General features: G+C 39.2%; 1 long non-coding RNA gene across 1 annotated transcript in view; it reads left to right on the forward strand.

The window, feature by feature from the left end:
• LOC308548745 overlaps positions 1 to 6,618 on the forward strand; it is a 103,034-nt gene extending 96,416 nt beyond the window's left edge. The window contains exons 5-7 of the long non-coding RNA XR_013997660.1: positions 3,804 to 3,859; positions 3,945 to 4,054; positions 4,892 to 6,618. This is a non-coding gene — a long non-coding RNA (uncharacterized lncRNA). The remainder of the gene's footprint in view (positions 1 to 3,803; positions 3,860 to 3,944; positions 4,055 to 4,891) is intronic.
• The last annotated feature ends 12,622 nt before the right edge of the window (positions 6,619 to 19,240 follow it).

The raw sequence follows: 19,240 nt of genomic DNA on the forward strand, positions 1-19,240 counted from the left end.
TTTTTCTAATGTATCAAGTTAAATCATAGGTTTATTTATTTTTATTCTTTTAAAAAAATGCATAAAACATTTAAGGACACATGATCTCCAGTTGGTAAGGGGTTGTTTGTTTGTTTAAACATTTCATTACTAATTTCCATGTTTATACCATAGTGGCAAAAGAGTGTATTTCATATAACTTCTACCTTTTGGAATTTTGTCAGTTTTTGTTTGGTCTTTTATGTAATTACTTTCTGTGCTTTTTATATTTCCATGAATACATTTAAAGAAGTTCTGTTTTCTGTTTGCAAGGTATAAACGAGACTCTAAATTTTACCGTGGATAGGAGCACGTTTATGTTGATTATACTGAATATTCAGATCCTCAAATGGCTGGATACACAATAGACTTCACTAAACAATTACTGAGTGAACGACTACAAAATTTTTCCACCGCCATTTGTGACAACCAAAAATGTTTTCAGGCATGCCCAACTGTCCCCTCGTGAACAAAATCAGTCCCAGAAGTGACCTTCTACTCTAAGACAATATGATTGTCTACATAAGAAATCCAAGAGACCTGCTCAACAAGTACCAGAATTAATATCTGACTTCAGCAAAATCAGTTGATAGATATAAAATCAATATTAAATGCAATTCCATTCCTATACAGCAGTAATACACATTTAGAAAAATGTAGTTTTAAAATAAATAACATCGACAATAGCAGTAAAAACTAGAAAGACTAAATCAAAGATGCTATGAAGAAAGTGATCAAAATGTAATGAAAGATATTTAAAAAGACTTAAGAGCAGAGACGTTTTCCATAATAATGTATGAGAAGCCTCATTGTTGAGGCGTCGTTTCTCCCCAGAGCCTTCCCCTGGCTGGCTGGGGGGCCAGCATCCCAGGCTCGGTGCCCCTGCTCTGGCTCCTCTCGGCCTGGGAGCCCCTCCCTGTCCCCTGTGCCCGCCCAAGTCCCGCCTTCCTGCCCGAGTGGAGGCTGGCGACCCCACCTAGACAGCCCGCCTGGGGCTGGCCTTTGCTGCCTGGCTACAGGCACGAGAGTGAATGTCCAGCCAGGGAAGAAAGCTCTTCATTACAGAGACTAGGAAACCAACACACAGAAGGACTGAGTGACCTGTTCAAAGAAACAAAGTGGGGCACCAGCAACAGGAGGGGGTTGGGGACAGTGAAAACCACTTGGTTAAAGGTAGAAACACCTGAATGTGAATTATGCTTGAGCAGCTTTCCAGCTCACTGACGTCAGGCCCGTGACGTCACCTTCCTGAACCACTTTGCCCTTACAAATTGGGAAGGAGCATATCGTCTTTGTGAGGTCGTGTGACGATCAGAGAAAGGATATAAAAGCCTGACATGTACTAAATTTTACTGTAGGTTTCCAGGTCTTTCTTTATTTTATTACACGGCCCCTTTCTGCAGGACTCATTTCCTCTGTGTTGTATCAGTCCCCTGTAACACCCAATCCAGGTCCAAGCATTCGGTGGGAGCCTCAGAAATACATCTTTAAAGAAAAAAGTTGTTTTCCCAAAGAACAACATTTGCATAAGTGAATGTTCTTTTAAAGAACATTCGCTTAAATGAACAATGAATTTAATTCTGCTCTCTTGGTTTTTACCATTCTTATTGCTCTATTATGCCCTTATTTTTATATACATTCCCATATGTGACAAAATACTGCGTAAACAAATAAAATGTTAGTAACAAATGAAATTTCTAGCCTATGAGAGAGCAGTGTTCCTGAGCAAGCTTTGGGGGCATGTAAAGTTTTAATCTATGAAAAATAATTAAGCTCTTCCCAATGTTTATTCGTATTTTAGTATTAAAGCTCCAGATAGCAGAACTGAAAAGATTTCCAGACTCAGGCCAGAAGGAAGCTTCTAAGTTTACTCTGGCACAAGGCCACCTACAGGGTGAGAAAAAGTTCATGACTTCCCATTGTGTGAAGTCACATGTACGAAGTCCTTTTGTCCAAGTGGCCTTGTCATGTGACACCGAGAAATGTTTTTCACTTGGCCTTCCAATCACGTCCTAAGTGTCATACCCCTAGGAGCAAGTTGATGTATGAATAGCGGGAATTTGAGGTGAAGCTCAGAGGGGTCACCAGTTGCTAAGAATTGTACTGTGACTAGTGAACCAAATGCAGACATCTCCAAGTCTCCTTAGGACATGTACAAGGTGAGAAAAATCCAAATTAAGAGCCAAAGCCATTTCAGGACTAAGAGGTAAAAATAGAGCCCTGGTCGGGTTATTGGAAGACAAAGAGTGGATGAGTGTCTTTTGTTTGAAAACAGAGTTCGGATCTGTTTGGATGGATTTCATAGCATTTGAGGATTTGTGCATTGGACCAAACAGAAGCAAAGGCAAACTGAAAATTTCTTAGAGAGTAGAAGGCAAAAGAATTGGAATTTAATTTCTCACATGGCATGAATAAATACATGCAATGTTTTTCTTGTTTTAAAAAATAGCCAAAAGATTGTTTGGCAGGAATATTATTTTTAAATTCCTGCTTTAAGCTACTCACTTTCACCTTCTTAAGCAGCCTTGGTCTCTTATACCAGACCCCACTCCCCTGTAGCCGTTTAATCACAGGGGCCCACAAAGGCCCGCGTCTGCTTGTTTCATTCTGCAGATTCTCAATCAGCCCTCATGAATGCTTGTTTTGACACTGGCTCGTTAGCAATTCTGCGTGTGCTACCAGGCTCCTCTTTTCCTGCTATAACAGATCTTCATTAGACTTCAGTTTTTCAGCCGTTTAAATCCTGACTACACATTTTAGAATATTATCTGGCTCATCTATTTGCCAAACGCGACAGCAATTTTCTCAATCGAAGATACAATTGTTGTGATTTATTTCCACCGTTTATGTGTTAAAACAATATTCTTATAAGGACAATAATATTACTGTCCATTTATATAGTTGTCAGGCAGGGGGAGCGTTATTTCCCTTAAGGATTTTTTGAGAAGGGGCTATGTTCCAAGTCCTTATGACACTCTCATAGAAATAAATGAGATGAAAAGAAATTGTATGGAGATGGGATATTCCTTCAGTGGTGTTAATTATGAAATGATTCCTGGGGCCCCTGATGAAACCTGCTCCTGGCTGGTGGGCTGAATAATTCTAAGGCCACTTGTAAGTTGAGTGAGAGCACACAACACAGGTCTTCCCCACATCTCTAGGAGGGCTTCCAACATTTCTGATCATCTAGTTTTTAGCCATTGCCCGGGATGTTTAGGGAACCCCAGTCTCCTTCCGTGGTGCCCTTAGGAGTATTGGTCATATTGATTTAAAAATGATGGTGCGGGAATTTCTAAAGAGAGAGTGGTGATTGGGATGGGGAAACTGATGCATTTTGATGCTGCACAACTTTTGAAAGAGCGAGAAGACAGCAGTTGGCCATCTCAAGGGATGATGGTTGAGAAACTGACAAGGATTATGGGAGCACTAAGGACCCCAGTATCTCTCACATTCACATAACGCTGGCTTTTATTCCCCTTTATGTATTTCTCCTTGATAATAAACCTCCCTGACAATCAGTCAAACTGAAAAAGCCTCCTGCACCACAGTTTGAAAAACAGGTCATATTGTATTGATAAAAGGTAAAACACAAGAGTCATATATTTTTGTAGAATTCTGCTTTGCTTAACTCTTTTAATATGCTGTTTTCTCTCCGTAGAGTCACCACATGGTGCTAAGGCCAATGTGCTATTTTCAATATTTGATATTTGAATTGAATAATATGAGTTTTCATTGCCCATTATGGTTTATAACATGCTTTCTTTTGTATAATGTTTCTCAAACAGAGATCATCGGAGGTGTGACACGGGTACACAACATCCAAGAATTATTGTTCCTGCTGGTAAGACATTTAAAATGTTATTTCGTATTAAAACAAACACACACCTATTATTAAATATAATGCATAATTCACTTGATTTTCTCAGGTAAAACCTGAGACTTCAAAGCAATTCCATGCCTGAAATGTGCAGCTATGAACTTTGCCTGCAGTCTGCTAAAAGCATGAAGGGTGCTTGGTGGAATTTGAGTAGCATAGGTAAGCATTTTTCTTATTTTATTTTCCCAACAAGATGTACAATAGCAAACATGTTTATCCATTTACCGAACAGAAAACTGGAAACTAAGGCTTGGGAGGTTCAGAACTGCTCCAAGTCTCTATGCCGCTTTCTGCTTGGCAGTCCTATTCTAGAGTTATGTTCTCACCACTGGAAAATGCTGCCTTTCAGTCCTATGTGGTCACTGCAACAACCCAAATAATTGCCCCTAATTGTGTGGGTTAAAATTCTTTCACGCTCCTTCCATCCATCAAGAGGTGGAGTCTAGCTCTCCTTCCGATGAATCTGGGCTGACCTGTGAGCACTTTGAGCAACAGAGTAAAGCAGGAATGGCACTGTCTCACCTCTGGGATAGCCTTTAAGAAACTGGCAGCTTCTACATTGGTCCACTGAAGCCCTGGGAAGCCTTACAAGGAGTCAAACTACCCTGCTTGAGAGACCACATGGAGAGGCCCTGAGGCTTCAGAGAGTAGGAGGAGTTTCCAGCCCAGCTTCCTGCCATTCTCCCAAAGACACCAAGTAGGTGAGTGAAAGTATCTTAGACCCTCCAGACCAGGCAATCCAGGAAGAATAATAGTCAATGGCTCCACCCAGCATCACATTGTCCAGTAGAACTGCCCAGCTGGGCCCTGCCTGAATTCCTGACCCACAAAATCACGAGATATAATTTAAAAGGCAGTTGTCTTAAACGCTAAGTTTTGGGGTATTTTGTATGCAGTAATAGCTAACTGGGAAGAACTGCTCAAAGGGCATCCCCACTTCTGTCACCTCTGAGATTTTTCAATGCTTCATGGAAATCTTTCTCTGTACTGTTCCAGATGTGATACGGTAATTGTCCCACTCGTGGGCTTAATAAAGGATGAACAACTGAAAGAATTATGAAGACCCATCATCACTTGTTACATCAAGCCTATAAATAAGGATAAGTGTGAAATCAGAGCCACCAGGGTCTCCTGCTCAGCTTCTACATCTGGGCAGCTGATGGTTCTTCGCTGCATTCAAAGTGAGGTTTAGGTGGCCCGCAGCCCACTTACTCCAGAAGTTAAACCACCTTGAGTTTTTGTGTCGTGACTAGGTATTTATATAGTTCTTCTATGAAAATGAGCTTTCCTGCAACACTGAATCATCCATCTACTGGATACAGACAGGCTATGGGATGCATCGGAATGGAGATGTTTTCTGAGGTGCTGGGTAACGTCTGAGCTCAGCGTCTGTGTTAATGCCGGATGGTAAATAGAAAGCACTGATGCTTCCTTTTATGCGCCTGGAACTCTGCTTACCTACAAAATGCCAGCTGTCCCCAAGGTCCAATTGCTTACTACTCAAGAACAGTTGATGCACAAATAGAGCTCTGCACACACTGGCAGAGAAGCCCTTGACAATAGTGCAGGTTCAAGAACAGTCAGGACTAATGCTTCTCAGATAAAAACGCTTCCCTTTGTTATAATTTCTACGCATTTTCTCATAGAATCAAAGTTTTGCTTTTTGTTTGTTTTTGTTGTATGTGTGTTGTTTTTTAAAGAAGACTCTTTTTTCTTTTTAAATCCTCACTTGAGGATTTTTTTTTTTTTTTTAATTCATTTGAGAGAGAGAGAGAGAAAGAGAGAAACATTGATCAGTTGCCTCCCAGGACCTGAAACTCGGGTATGTGCCCTCACCAGAAATCAAACCCACAACCCTTCAGTGCACGAGACGACTCTCCAACCAACTACGCCACACTGGCCAGGGCTAGAATAAAAAAAAATTTTTAATTTGTTTCTTTGTTTGCTTGTTTTGGTGTTTATGACAGCCCAGACTGTTTATCTGCAGTCTGATAAAGCAGTATTGAATGCTGCTATTTAAAAGATCTGCCACTACTATTAGTAATGCCAGGTCAGGTCACTCCCAGTATAAAAGCCCCTATTTTATATGGATTAAAAACTATTTACTGTGGATTAAAAACTTGGATATTGCCTCTCCTACTGCCAACCTCTTTCATCTAATGTCTTTCCCTTCACTCTTCTCCAGTCACTGGCGCCTTTATTAAGGACTTAATATATGCCAGCCTCTGTGCCAACTTCTTTAGAGGCATTATCTGATTTAATATTCATAACTGCCCTAGGTAGAGATAATATTATTGCCATTTTATAAATAAGTTAAAACAAAGAAATGAAATAAGTTGGCCAAGGTTACATAAATACTGAGTATTTAAGCCAGATATTTAACTCTTTATATACTGATTCAACTCCTAAATGTATATATAAGTGAGATTATGTACCTCCTTTAAAAAGTTTTGGTATTAAATTTTCTTGGCTTTGTAAAATGAATCAGGAGCTTCTGTGTTTTTTAGTATGACCTAGAATCATTTAAATGATGTAGAAGTAGCTGTTTTTTAAAGGTTAGATAGATTTCAGCTTTGAAACCAGTGGGTAACATTTTTAGTAAAAGATCTTGACCTTTCCAATGTCTTCTATGGTAATTGGTCTACTCAAAATTTTTCATGTCTTCTTCTTGGATTAATTTTTGTCATTTATGTTTTACCAAGGAATTATTCATTTCTTTTAGATTTTCAAGTTGTTCCCATGAGTTGCATGTAATTCCCTATTATAATATTTTTTAAAACTCTCCTACATTGTAGTTTGTCTCTTTTCTCATCCCTATTTTTAAAAAATATTTTTGCTTTCTTATTTCTTTATCAAGTTGACAATAGTTTATGCATTTGGTTGGTTCTTTTGAAATACCAGCATTTAGATTCATTTATTATTCTACTAAATTTTGTTTCTCATTTGGTTAGGTTTGATTTTTCATCTTTATAAATTCTCTCTTTCTAAATTTCAAAAAAAGTTTTCTTATTCTTTTTCTAATTTACTAGATAGATAACAAGTTTACTATTTTCTTATTAAAATAGTAAAGGCATTTTGATCATGTATTATTATATTTTAGCTCTGAGTACATCTCTGGCAGTGTCGCATAAGTTCATGTACGAAATGTGCTTCTTTTGCATGCTTTCCATAGAACTTAGAATTTTATCATTAAGATTTTTTTGACCTAATGGCTATTTAGAAATATGTTTCTTAATTTCTGGGTAGTTAATGTTTTCTATTTTTGGTCAACATTTTATTATATATTCTTAAAGCAAATGGTCTCCAGCAGTGTAACTGAAGACTAGAAGAATGTGAATAATTAGGAATTATTCAAGGAGTGCAAAGGTGGTTGTACATTAGCAAGTCTATCAAAGTAATTCATTAGAGCAACAAGGGGGAAATGGCATTTAGTAAATTCAACAATCATTCCTCTAACACTTCAGATAGGGGATGGGACTTCCAGAAAGGCTGATTGAGGAGCTCAGCAAATACTGTCCCCACAAAAGCAATAAAACTAGGTAAACCTGTAAAAAACAATCATTTCAAACTCTAGAAATTGATCAAAGCATGTAAATTGAAAAGTATTATTTATTCCTGTTACCTTCCTTGTGGTGAAGTCTCTTTTGTCTGATATTTCTGTAGTCACTTGAGCATTCTTTAGATCAGTGTTTTTATCTTTTCCGCTTTTAGCCTACTTCTGTCTTTATATGCAGGTGAATTTCTTGTAGAAACATTATATGTCATTTACATGTAATGTAATGCAGTTGTAAATATGGTTAGGTTTACATACACCCTGCTGCTATTTACTTTCTATTTGTCCCATCTATTCTTTGCTCCTTTTTTCTCATTTCTCCTGCTTTAAAATAATTTTTTAAAATATCTTTTTCCATTATTGGCTTGTTAGATACATCTGTTTCTTTTGTTTCTTTATCTTATCACGGTCTACCTTCAAATAAATTTACAACACTTCCCATATATTTTAAGAGCCTTACAACAGTGTACCCCACCTTCTCCCCTCAAATAAATATTGTTGTGATACACTTTAGTTTTATATATGTTAGAAGCCTCATAATACATGCGAGTTGGGAAAACCCAGTTCTCCACCTGTGTTTCTCTTTACTCTCACACTTCTACCACACTGATACTTCTGACACCGGATGCATGGAGATTTCCCTCAGAAGAAGCAATTCTATGACACCAGCTGGGTGTCCTACAATTTAACTCAATTCTGACTCTATCTACCTGGAGATAGCATCAGATCCCACAGGTTAAGGGCTCAGTCCTACAAAGTTGCGCCCCCACTTCAGATACCAATCACAAGTCTAGGTTGTCACCCGGCTTCTAACAGATTGGCTATAACTCAGAAGTTCCTATTCTTTCCTCCTTGGGTTCAATTCATTTGCTAGAGCAGATCACAGAACTCAAGAAAACAGTTTACTTACTGTTTACCACCTTATTATAAAAGGACATGATAAAGGAAGCAAACGCACATTCAGATGGAGAAGATGCGTGGGAAGGGGTGCAGAACCTCCATACCCTCCCCATGTATGCTGCTCTCCCAGCACCTGTACATGTTCACCAACCTGGAAGCTTTTCAAACCCCATGATTTTAGGATTTTCACAGAGACTTCATCACATAGGCGCAATTTATGGATTATCAATTCCATTTCTAGCCCCCTCTCTGAAGACTAGCAGGGGAGGGGGGCTAAAAATATGAAGGTTCTAATCTTGATTTGGTCTTTCTTGTGACCAACGCCTATCCAGGGGCCCACCAAGAGTCACCTCATTTAGAACAAAAGACATTGCTATCACTCTGGAAATTCCAAGGGATTTAAAAACTGTATGTCAGGAACTGAGGTCAAAGACCAAATTCTAAAACAAAAGATGCCCCTACTGCTCTTATCATTTAGGAAATTACAACAGTTTTAGGAGCTCTGTGCCAGGAACCGGGAACAGAGACCAACATATATATTTTCCTATTATCTCACAATATGCTTATTACTTTTCTTTAAACAGTCACTTGCCCTTTAAAGAGACTTTCAAAGTGATAAAAAAAAAAAAAAGCATCTTATGTTTAACCACATATTTACCATTTTCAGTGCTCTTTATTCTTTTGTGTTGATCCAGATTTCTTCTAGTATCATATTCTTCTGCCTGAAGAATTTTTTTTTTAACCCTCACCAGATGTGAGAGAGACACACAGATTGGTTGCCTCCCTCATGCACCCCAACCAGGACCCCGGATCGAGCCTGTCACCAAGGTACGTGCCCTTGGCCGGAATGGAGCCCAGGATGCTTCAGTCCGCGGGCCGACGCTCTAACCACTGGGCCAAAGCGGCTCCGGCTTGAAGAACTTCTTTTAACACTATTTGTAGCATAGGCCCCTCCGTTTTTATTCGCCTTCTTAAAAAGTCTATATTTAACTTTCATTTCTGAAAGGGATTTTTGTCCATTATAGAAGTCCAGGTTGATGCATTTTTCTTTCAGTACCTGAAAGGCACCACTTCATTATCTTTTGGCTCTGACAAGAAGTCTGCTCCCTTCCTGATTTCTCTTCTTTTCTATATATTGTGTTCCCCCCTACCTTTATCTGCTTTTAAGATTTTTACTTATCACTATTTTCAATAATTTGAACATAATGTGTCTTGGCATGATTTTCTCTGTATTTCATTTGTGGTTCATTGAGCTTATATTTGCAAGTTTAGAGTATTTATCAAATTTAGACATTTTTCAGCCAGTATGTATTCAAATATTTTTTTCTGTCTCCTCCCTTCTAGGGTTCCAATTACACATGTAAAATGGCTTGATATTGTCTCACAAGGCCGATGGTCTGTTTATTTTCTCCCTAGATTTTCCCCCTTCTGTGTTTCACTTTAGACAAGCTTCTAATGCTATGTCTTCAGAGATCATGGGTACTTTTTCTGTGTTATCTAAGATGTTGTTAACCCCACTCAGTGCAATTTTCATTTTAAGTATTACAATGAGAAAAATAAAGTAGGGAAAGCAGATCAACCCCAGGCAGAGACTTTCAATACGGCCAGCAGGGAAAACCTTACTAATTGGGTGAAATTCGAGCAAAGACCCAAAGAAGGTAAGGTCAGGAGATTCATGTCTTCATCACCCTCCAAAGTATTTTCTGTTATACTTTTAGCACTTTCTCTTTTCTATTTAATCTGTTCTTTTCTTCTAGCCTAGCAAGGATAGCTTTCCATTGTCTTCTGTGTGTTCCTTTTTGTCTCAGTCATCTTATGTTCGTTTTCATTGTTTTCCCATTTATCTCTCTCCTGTCTTCCTTTCCCTTACTATTGATTCCTTTTTCTGCCTCTCTTGCAGCTTCTGTATCGATAATGGTTTTATTTTTCTCTTCTGTTCTTTCCAAAGCTTTGACTGCTCACTCTTTATCAACTTGTACCTTATATTTAAACACTTTTATCTCCTCCTTAACTTCTTATTTCTAGAGACCACATCTTCTTTAATTTAGTCGATATCTAGAGGAAACATTCTATGACATGTCTTCATCTGGGGAATATTTTTTATCTGATTTTTGCTTGAATTTTCTTTGTGGCTGCTTTGTGATTATTACTCAACTTTGAATGGGACCAATTCTTTCTGAACCAATTACTTACGAAAGATTGCCTGGGACGGGTTCATGAACCAAGTAGAGACAGAAGGTGGCTTGGGGTTAGGACTTTCTTTCTTTCCTACCTACCACATACATGTCTACATTGCATGTTCTAAGGTTCTGAAGCCACTTTTGAGGTAAGCAGAAAGTTCACTAGTCTCTTGTATGCCATGGTTTTTTAAATGATGACTTAGTGATTTTTGTTCCTGATTATTTCCTTTGTCTATGATCAGCAGTAGCTGAGCTGATTGTCACTTACCTCTGCTTCTTGTAGAAATGGCAGGACCATGCAGATTATCGGTCAGCCCCTCATCTCCTGTCTGTCTGTGGTTTTAAGCTGGGTTTGGGATATGCCCAGAACCTACCTCCACCCTGCCAGACCTACTGCTACAAGAAAATCAATAATGGTGTGGCCCTCAGCGTGGCCAAGTGCTCTGAAAAAATCCCTGTGCTCCTCCAGCTCTGCCAGGGTATGAGCCCCTTCTTGCTGTGCTCCCTGTGTTTGATCCACATGTGACCATACTTGAAGATAAGTGCTGTTCTTAGCATTCGGAAGAGTGAAAGACGGAGGGAGAAGATCACAGCAAGTACTTGAAGAACACAAGTAGCCCCATTCCACTGGAGCACAAGGAAAGAAATCCCCACCCATCAATATAGCGGCAATAGGATTGTTGTTTCAGCAGAAAAGTCTTTGCAATTTTGCCTTAAGTGAAATAGTCCTATTCATGTTCTGAGAGCCCTCAGGACTATCCTAATAATAGCAGTGCTTGGAAGTATTAATAAATGATGCTGAACCATCCAAATAATTATGGTAACTAATATTCAGCAAATTCTTTGGTAGGTACTTTCGCCCAGAACCATGTGGGCCACCTAACAAAATAGAATTTTATTTAAAAAAAAAAGACCTAATGTAGGATAAGCAGTCCTCTGGAGTGGCTCCTTGCCTGACTGGCTGTGCCCTACAGACTTAAAGTAATTGTTCTGTGGTAATAAGCCAAAAAAAAAAAAAAAGTCTCTTTAAGAGGCCAGGCAAAAACCAAAAATGAGTGGGATCAAGGGCTATGGGGGCCCTGATGTTGCTTCAGACAAAGAAGCGGATTTGATTAGAACTCAGAGCCAGAGGTGGTGGCCACTCTTCATTCCCCTTAAGTCTGGGGAAAATGTAACCAAAAATCAAACCACAAGATTTCATTGCTTAAATTGCTTCTCTTGTCTGCCCCAAACCCTAACAAAAAGTTTCCTCCTCAAAGAGACAGTAACGACTCTCGAAGTATCTGCTCATTCGCCGCTCACCTCTCTGTCCATCCCCTTTTCTCCGACTCTCTTGTATTCCCCGAAGAACCAAATTTTGCTAAACCCCTGGGTTCTGAGAAGAAGCCAGTGGAACTCTGAGCTGCTATTGGCAAACTAGAGATTACAAGGTGAACAGTGGGCTTCTTTTCTCTTTCTGAATTGTGTGGAATGTCCCACAGATGGACTCGCTATGGGAGCCCTAGAACTGGGGAGAGTCCGGGGGAGAAAAAGTTTAAGCACTGCTGGCCTAAGATCAAGCCTGGGCCCTCAAAAATGTTAGTAGATGCTCATGTCAAATTAGTGACGATGATTCTGGATTGGACAGAACTACATATAGGAAGATTCTAGAAAATATATTTTAGTACATTAGCAATAATAATCAGATGGATTTTCTTGAGAGAGACAGAAGAAAGAATTATAGAGCTCAGACCTCTGAGGCAATGGTTCTCTGAAATGGGATCCCCAGACCAACAGCATTAGCGCGACCTGGGAATCTGTTAGAAATGTAAATTCTCAGGCCTCTGCTCAGACCTATCAAATCAGAAATTTTGTGGGTGGGAGCCAATAATCTGTGTGTGTTTTTTTTAATTTTTTTCTTTTGTTAAAGACAGAAATGGAATTTAGTTTCAATGATGTGTAGGAAACATAGCTAAAGTACAGTGCCTCATTCAGTAAGGTAACTGAAATGGCCACCTCAGTTACCTTACCCAAGGGACTGACCTGAGGGCCTAAAACAGAAATTAAGTTGAACTATAACATTTAATGACCAGTTACGAGGAAACAACTGGTAAAACTCAAATCGAGGGACATTCTACCAAACCACTGGCCCATACATTCAAATATGTTCCGCATATTAGATTATGGGATTGTAGCAATAGTTTCCTAAATTTGAACCTGACTTTGTGGATTGAGGTTTGTACCTGCTACACCCATACCCATATCCTCATGCTCTGTGCTTTCTCCAGAGTAGTAATGACCAGAACAGCGAAGTTCATGATCAGCACAAAGAACTTACCAAGACCCAGCCAGTGTGGCTCAGTGGTTGAGCGCTGACCCATGCACCAGGAGGTCACCAGCTGGATTCCTGGTCAGGGTGCACTCCCAGGTTGGGGGCTCGATCCCCAGTAGGGGGCGTGCAGGAGGCAGCCGATAGATGTTTCTCTCCCATCGATGTTTTTGTCTCTTCTCTCTGCCTTCCTCTCTCTCTAAAATATACATCTATATATAAATATATATATATATAGAAGACAATTATATATATATATATATATATATACATATATATATATAAAATTATTTTTTAAAAAGAAAACTTACCAAGACTAGGGATTGCTTGCTTTTTTGATTTTGAATTATTTCCAGACCTCCCAGAGTCCATGGTTGATTTCCTTCTCTGGGTGTGGCTGGGCTGCTCTCAGAGTGGGCTGTGCGGAATATCACAGTCTTGTTTCAGCCTGTCCCAGGGTGACAGGAACCGCAGAGCTGACGGGACTGCTGACCCCGAGGCAGGAAGGGTGGCGTCTTGCGATCTCCTTCAAAGTGGCTGCTCTTTGATTTCTCTCCTGTGTGATCTCCTTTGCTTCTTTCCTTCTGCGGTGCTTGCCATCGGAACCGGACACCCAAACGCTTGATTTTTCCCAGCCGCATGTTTCTCCCCCGTTGTCTCATGTACGTATAACTCATCTCCCAACCCAGATGAAACCTCCTCAGAGGCAGGAGCTGTGACTCCCTCTGCGTTTACATCCCGGGTAGCGTGGCACTGTGCTAGGCCTGTAAGCACAGGAAGGCGTGCGCTAATTTATTCACAGAATGCAGTGAGTGAATGAATGAATGAATGAATGAATGAATGAGTGGCAATTCCCATTTTTCCTACTATGCTGGTTGAAAGAACAAACTCCTCTCAGAAACATATTTCTAAAAACTGCGAGCATTCTCCATCTGCATATGATAAGTTGTTATTTGTGTCATTAATGGCTATCCATATATTCCTTTCAACTCCCTGTTAGATAATTGCTGCCCCTCTCATTATTTAGGCCCTATAATGATGCATCTATAAGCTTACTCATTGGTTTTCTCAAGTGAGCTGTTGGACTAAGCCAAACAAGACTGTAAAATAAGCAAAATCTAGCTCCGCCGTCCCTCCTCCTAATGGCTATTCATATCCTATCCCCCAGCCCCACTCTCCCATCTCCTCCTTAACTAGCAATTAATTAGCTCATAAGAGCTGAAGTAGTACCCCTCTAAAGAACTATTTGTCTTTTAGTAAAAGAGTAATTAAGAGCTAACTTTTAGAGCCTAAAGAAACTAATCTCTAATTACAAATTTTCATATATTGAAAAGCCAGTGGGAGAGAGATTTAGGGAACAGGTTTCTTAAATATCCCCTTCTAGGAAGAAGCCCATTTTAACTGCTCATTAAGCCAGTGCTGGTAAGATATATGAAAAAGACCCCATTTCTAAGTAAAGTTTAGAAACTTGATTTTTTATTTTATTTTACAGAGATTTATTCATGCTTTGGAGAATAAATTTAGACTGATGAAACTCATAAATCACTGTTTTATAAATCAGAAAGTAATTTATTAACTTGCTTATGCTTTCTCGTTACTATAATATTCATGTATTCTGTTTAAGGCATAGAAGTCAAATACCTGGTAGAAGTGCCAACAATTTCTCCTACTGTGCTCAGAGCAGACATTGCTAATCGAGCACTGCACTCCTTTCCTCCTTCACACAGCTCCAGGCAACCACTGCTTTCACAAAGAATATCCATTGTCCAGCAAAGGATAAAACCTTGGCTGCCGTTGCTGTTCTTCTTGATCTCGAGGTACCTAGGAAGTAATCATTTATTAGAATGTTATTTGGTAAAAGTGGAATCAGAACAAATGACTTAGAACCAAAAACAATACAACCGAGAAAGAAAATAACACAAGTGAAAATAAATTAGAACTAAGGAATTACAAAAAGGCGTAGGAAGTCAAGATAGCCAAGGTGCATGGCTCTGTGGAGTTAATGTCATTAGAACTTGATATAAATTAACTGGATTCAGAAGTTCAAAAGAGAAAGAAAATGAAAGAAAGGAGGTAGGGAGGCAGGGAAGGAGGAAGGGAGGGAGGAAAATGTGTGTCTGGAATATCACATGAGGGTGATTGATTTGTTAGACAGTATCCTTATTTCTATGACAAATGTAGCCGTGAACTTCATAAGGCTGTCCTGCACTCAGTAAGAAGCCCGAGGCATAATTCAATGAAGTCAGCTCCACAGTGGGTCAAGATAATGTGTTCTAATTTGATACCAGAAAAGGAACCTAGACGACTGAGATACGTAGGTGGATAATCCCAAGGGAAATTTGATAGTTTTGCAAAGTATTTTCTACATTTGGGATATTACTGCCAACCTACAACATAGTATAACTTTCTAATACTGTAATACCAAAAAATTAGTATCATTCTTGGGTAAGCCCCGATAAAACATGGCTCTTCCTCTCTCCCTTTGAAGTTCACCAGAGACTTGTGTCATTGCATTCCCTCGTAACATTGCAATGTCCTGTAATGAGGCGTGGCTGAATTAGTTGTTTTAGAAGAATTGCTTCTTGCAAATGTACGAAACATATTAAATGGACAATCTTTTTCTGCTCCACAGTGTTGCACATAGTGGTGCCCTTTCCTCAAACATTGTCATTGTAATTCCAGACGCTTTCTGATCTGGTTCAGTTTCTGGTGCACCTACATGCTCAACAATATGCATTGAATAAATGAGTATCTAGGACATTCATATTATTTTTTTCCCACCTGCTCCAGGTTTTGAAAGAATTTGTCTAATACACAATTTGCATTTGGATAATAATGAATTTGCATTTTCAGATCAGTACGATAGAAGGTTGGCCCTCTTAATTCTGATTTTTTTGTGCTATTGGATTCTTACTGAATTTCACCTACAGAGAATGAAAGACACTTCCTGGCGCTGGAATGTTGCCTTCGATGGGGATCTTCTCTCAATGATGCCTGCATGGCCTTTACTGCATTCCAAAAGCCAAACTAAATTCCAGAAGTTTAAGAGGTAAATGTAGAAAGTGAAATAATGATATTCAAAAAACTAAAAGAAAATTTAGATAAATATTTATCTCCCCCACATTTAAGAAAGGAATCTAACATAAAACATTAAAAAAATGTAAATTTTATTACATAGAAGTTAAACTCCTCTGCATATAAAAATGTCTAAAGGCAAATATAAAGTAAGAACATATTTTCATTCCTATGTAAAGACTGACTAGCTTTCATTTATAAGGCATTGATACAATCAAAAAGAAAAGTAATTTCTCAATAGAAAGAGTGGCAAAGGACACTGACAATTTTAAGAAGAAAACATAAAAATAGGCATTAAAAACATTTTTAAATAGCACTAATAGTAATAAATGGAAATTTAAAAGAGATACTCTGATCTATGACTTTAGTACGCATTTCAAAGGTAATGATACTTAATACTGGCAAAGGTATAGATTTTCTGGAAGGCATTTTGACAACATGTGCCAAAAGCCTTTGAAGTTCCCAGGCAAATTAGGCCAAGGTTGTATGTATCACATTATTTTTATCACATTATTTCTAATGGCCAAAAACTGGAGGAAAAAAAATAGATGTCTAAAGAGAATGATTAAATAATTAAACCATGAAATGGGAAAAAAAAAAAAGATGAAATTATGAAATCATGAGAAAATTCATATGAAATAATATTAACTGACAAAAAAAAACCCACCACCTGTGCGTGTAGCTGTATACAGTGTAATTCTAGTTACCTGAAACCTGTATGTCTGTATATGCATAGAAAATAGCTTATAAGAGAAGATACCAAAATATTAACTCTGTGTTGGACTTACTGAAATGATTATTTTCTTCTTTGTACTTTTTCTTTAGTTCCCCAAGTTTTTTACAACGACCATATATTATTTTCCCAAGTTTTAAAAAGTAGCATATGAAATAAAAATTGAGTGCTTGATCTAAATGGAGAATTCTAGAATGCTTCCATATAAACATTCAGCTTTTCCTAGAAGAGTTATCCCCCATTACATTCTCCGGGCTCCTGCCCTTAAGATGCTCTCAACTTACCTTCCCGGGGGAGGTGCACTTTGATGAATAATACAGTTTCTCTAAGATGGCACCTAAATTACTAAGAGCCGGGTCAAGCCCCATGTGTGGTTTGTAGTAAGCAAAAAAGACAGACTGTCACAAAGAAATAGTCAAAGGGATGCCCATCGGGCTTCAGAAGCAAACTTTGTGCGCAGGACAGTCTCCCAGGAGCCGTCCTTGGATCCTGGGAAGGTTAGGTGTTCTTCTGGCCTCTTGGGCTGTGCTATCCTGACTTGACCTCAGCACTTACTGCATAGTTCTGAAATAATCTGTCCACATGCCTTTCTCCCCTCAAGCCCTAGGAATCCCTTGTGCACAAGTCTGTGTTTTACTTACCTCTGAAGCTCAGCTTTCATCTGTACCTTGACCATTAAAAAAATGAGTTCAAATGAGAAGAGAAAATATCAGTCTCTTGAAAAAAAGATCAGGGAATGATGGTGAATCCCGCCTACTTCTTCATCTCAACACGGCAAATCATATATACATAAAATCGGTGCTTTGAGATTGCTCCGGCCAAAAGTGGCTGCATGAAACCCAACCCTCGTGTCATCATCACATGTTCGCTTACAACTCCCCCCGTCCATCAGCAGACTAATCATTACCTTAAATGAGCCCTTCTTTTAATAACTTTGCTTAGAAATGACTGCATAAAACCATGAAATAGAATAGTTTCTCATTTCCCTGAAACTGGACCCACATTTACTGTCACAAACTGCTGTGGTCACTGGCTGTTCCTAGCCAGGGGCTTTCTATCAGCTGCCTCGTTGTCTCATTTGTACAGCCAGCAACCGAGGTGACAGCGAGCTCTACAGTCTGCAGAATCCTGGGAGATTCTGCAAGCTAGAAAAATCCTTCCATCTGAGACTTGCCTATATAGTAGCCCCCCCTTATCCACAAGGGACCCCCAGTGGATGCTTAAAACCCCAGATAGTACCGGACCCTACATATGTTATACATACATATGATAAAGTTTAATTTATAAATTAGGCACAGTAAGAGATTAACAATAACTACTAATAAAATAGAACAAGTATAACAATATACTGTAATAAAAATTATGAGAATGTGGTCTGTCTTTGTCTCTCTCAGAAGATACCATTGTTCTGTGGATAAAGGAATAATTCACTTCCCTGTAGGATGGAGCAGCATAGCAAGAATTTCATCACGTTATTCAGAATGGTGTGAAATTTAAAACCTATAAATTGTTAATTTCTGGAATTTTCCATTTAATATTTCGGACTGCAGTTGACCACGGGTAACTGAGACCTCAGAAAGCAAAACCACAAGTAATTGGGACTACGGTATTGATGTGTCAGTGCTGTTTGCTGTGCTAGGAAGCCTCCTCTGGCCGTAGCCTCCCGGAAACTGGCATCCTTACAGGCCTCTCTGTGAGGCCCGCCCGACCACTCTGGTTTTCATTTAAGCCCCCATCAGATTTTGTATGTGTTTCATCCTATGTCTGTTTCTCTCCTTAGACAGTAACCTCCTTGAGGGCAGGGATAATATTTCATGTATTTTTGTAGCACAGTGCCTGAAACAGTCAATACAAATTGAATTGAACCACTGGGGGGGGGGGGGGGAAATAAATGCTTTTAGTGCTTATATTCTTTTTAGACTCTCCTCTGGGAGTTCCAGCCATTTCCAAACAAAATTCTAAGCTTTTTCCAGGACATAGTGTAGTTGGTAGAAATCTTCGGATCATAGTTCTATCGCTTACTAGCTTTATGTCCTGGTAAGTTAATGTCCCTTGAGCCTCAGTGTCCTGATCTGTAGAATGGGGCTGATAATTGTAGCACTGTCGTCAGGATGAAGGAACTTGCATCACTCTCCTGGCACACAGCCGAGGATTAATAATCTTTCAGCTGTGTTTAGAGTTTCCCCCAGGCCTCCCAGAACAATTTTTCCCATCATAGTTTTTCTCTTGTACTATGAGGTTCTTACTTTTTTCAGTCAGATCTCATGATCCCCTAGAGCAGGAGTCAGCAAACATTTTCTGTAAAAGGTCAAATATTGACTATTTTAAGGCTTTGCAGGCCACTCAGTCCCTGGTCCGTATTCTTCTCTGGGTTTTATTTGCTGTTGTTCTGTTTTTCTTTCTTTAAAGCCCCTTAAAAGTCTAAAACCATTCTTAGCTCCTAGGCCTTTACAAAAACAGGCCTTTAGCAAGATAAGCTATATGGACCCATAACATATATGGATTTATGGGTTTGCTGAACCCTGATCTAGAGTGGGGGTTCTTAAAGTGGGCCCCCCAACTCCTCCACCAGCAGCAACAGCATCTCCTGGAAACT

The sequence above is a fragment of the Miniopterus schreibersii genome (assembly GCF_964146895.1).
Source record: "Miniopterus schreibersii genome assembly, chromosome: 19".
Classification (NCBI taxonomy): Eukaryota; Metazoa; Chordata; class Mammalia; order Chiroptera; family Miniopteridae; genus Miniopterus; species Miniopterus schreibersii.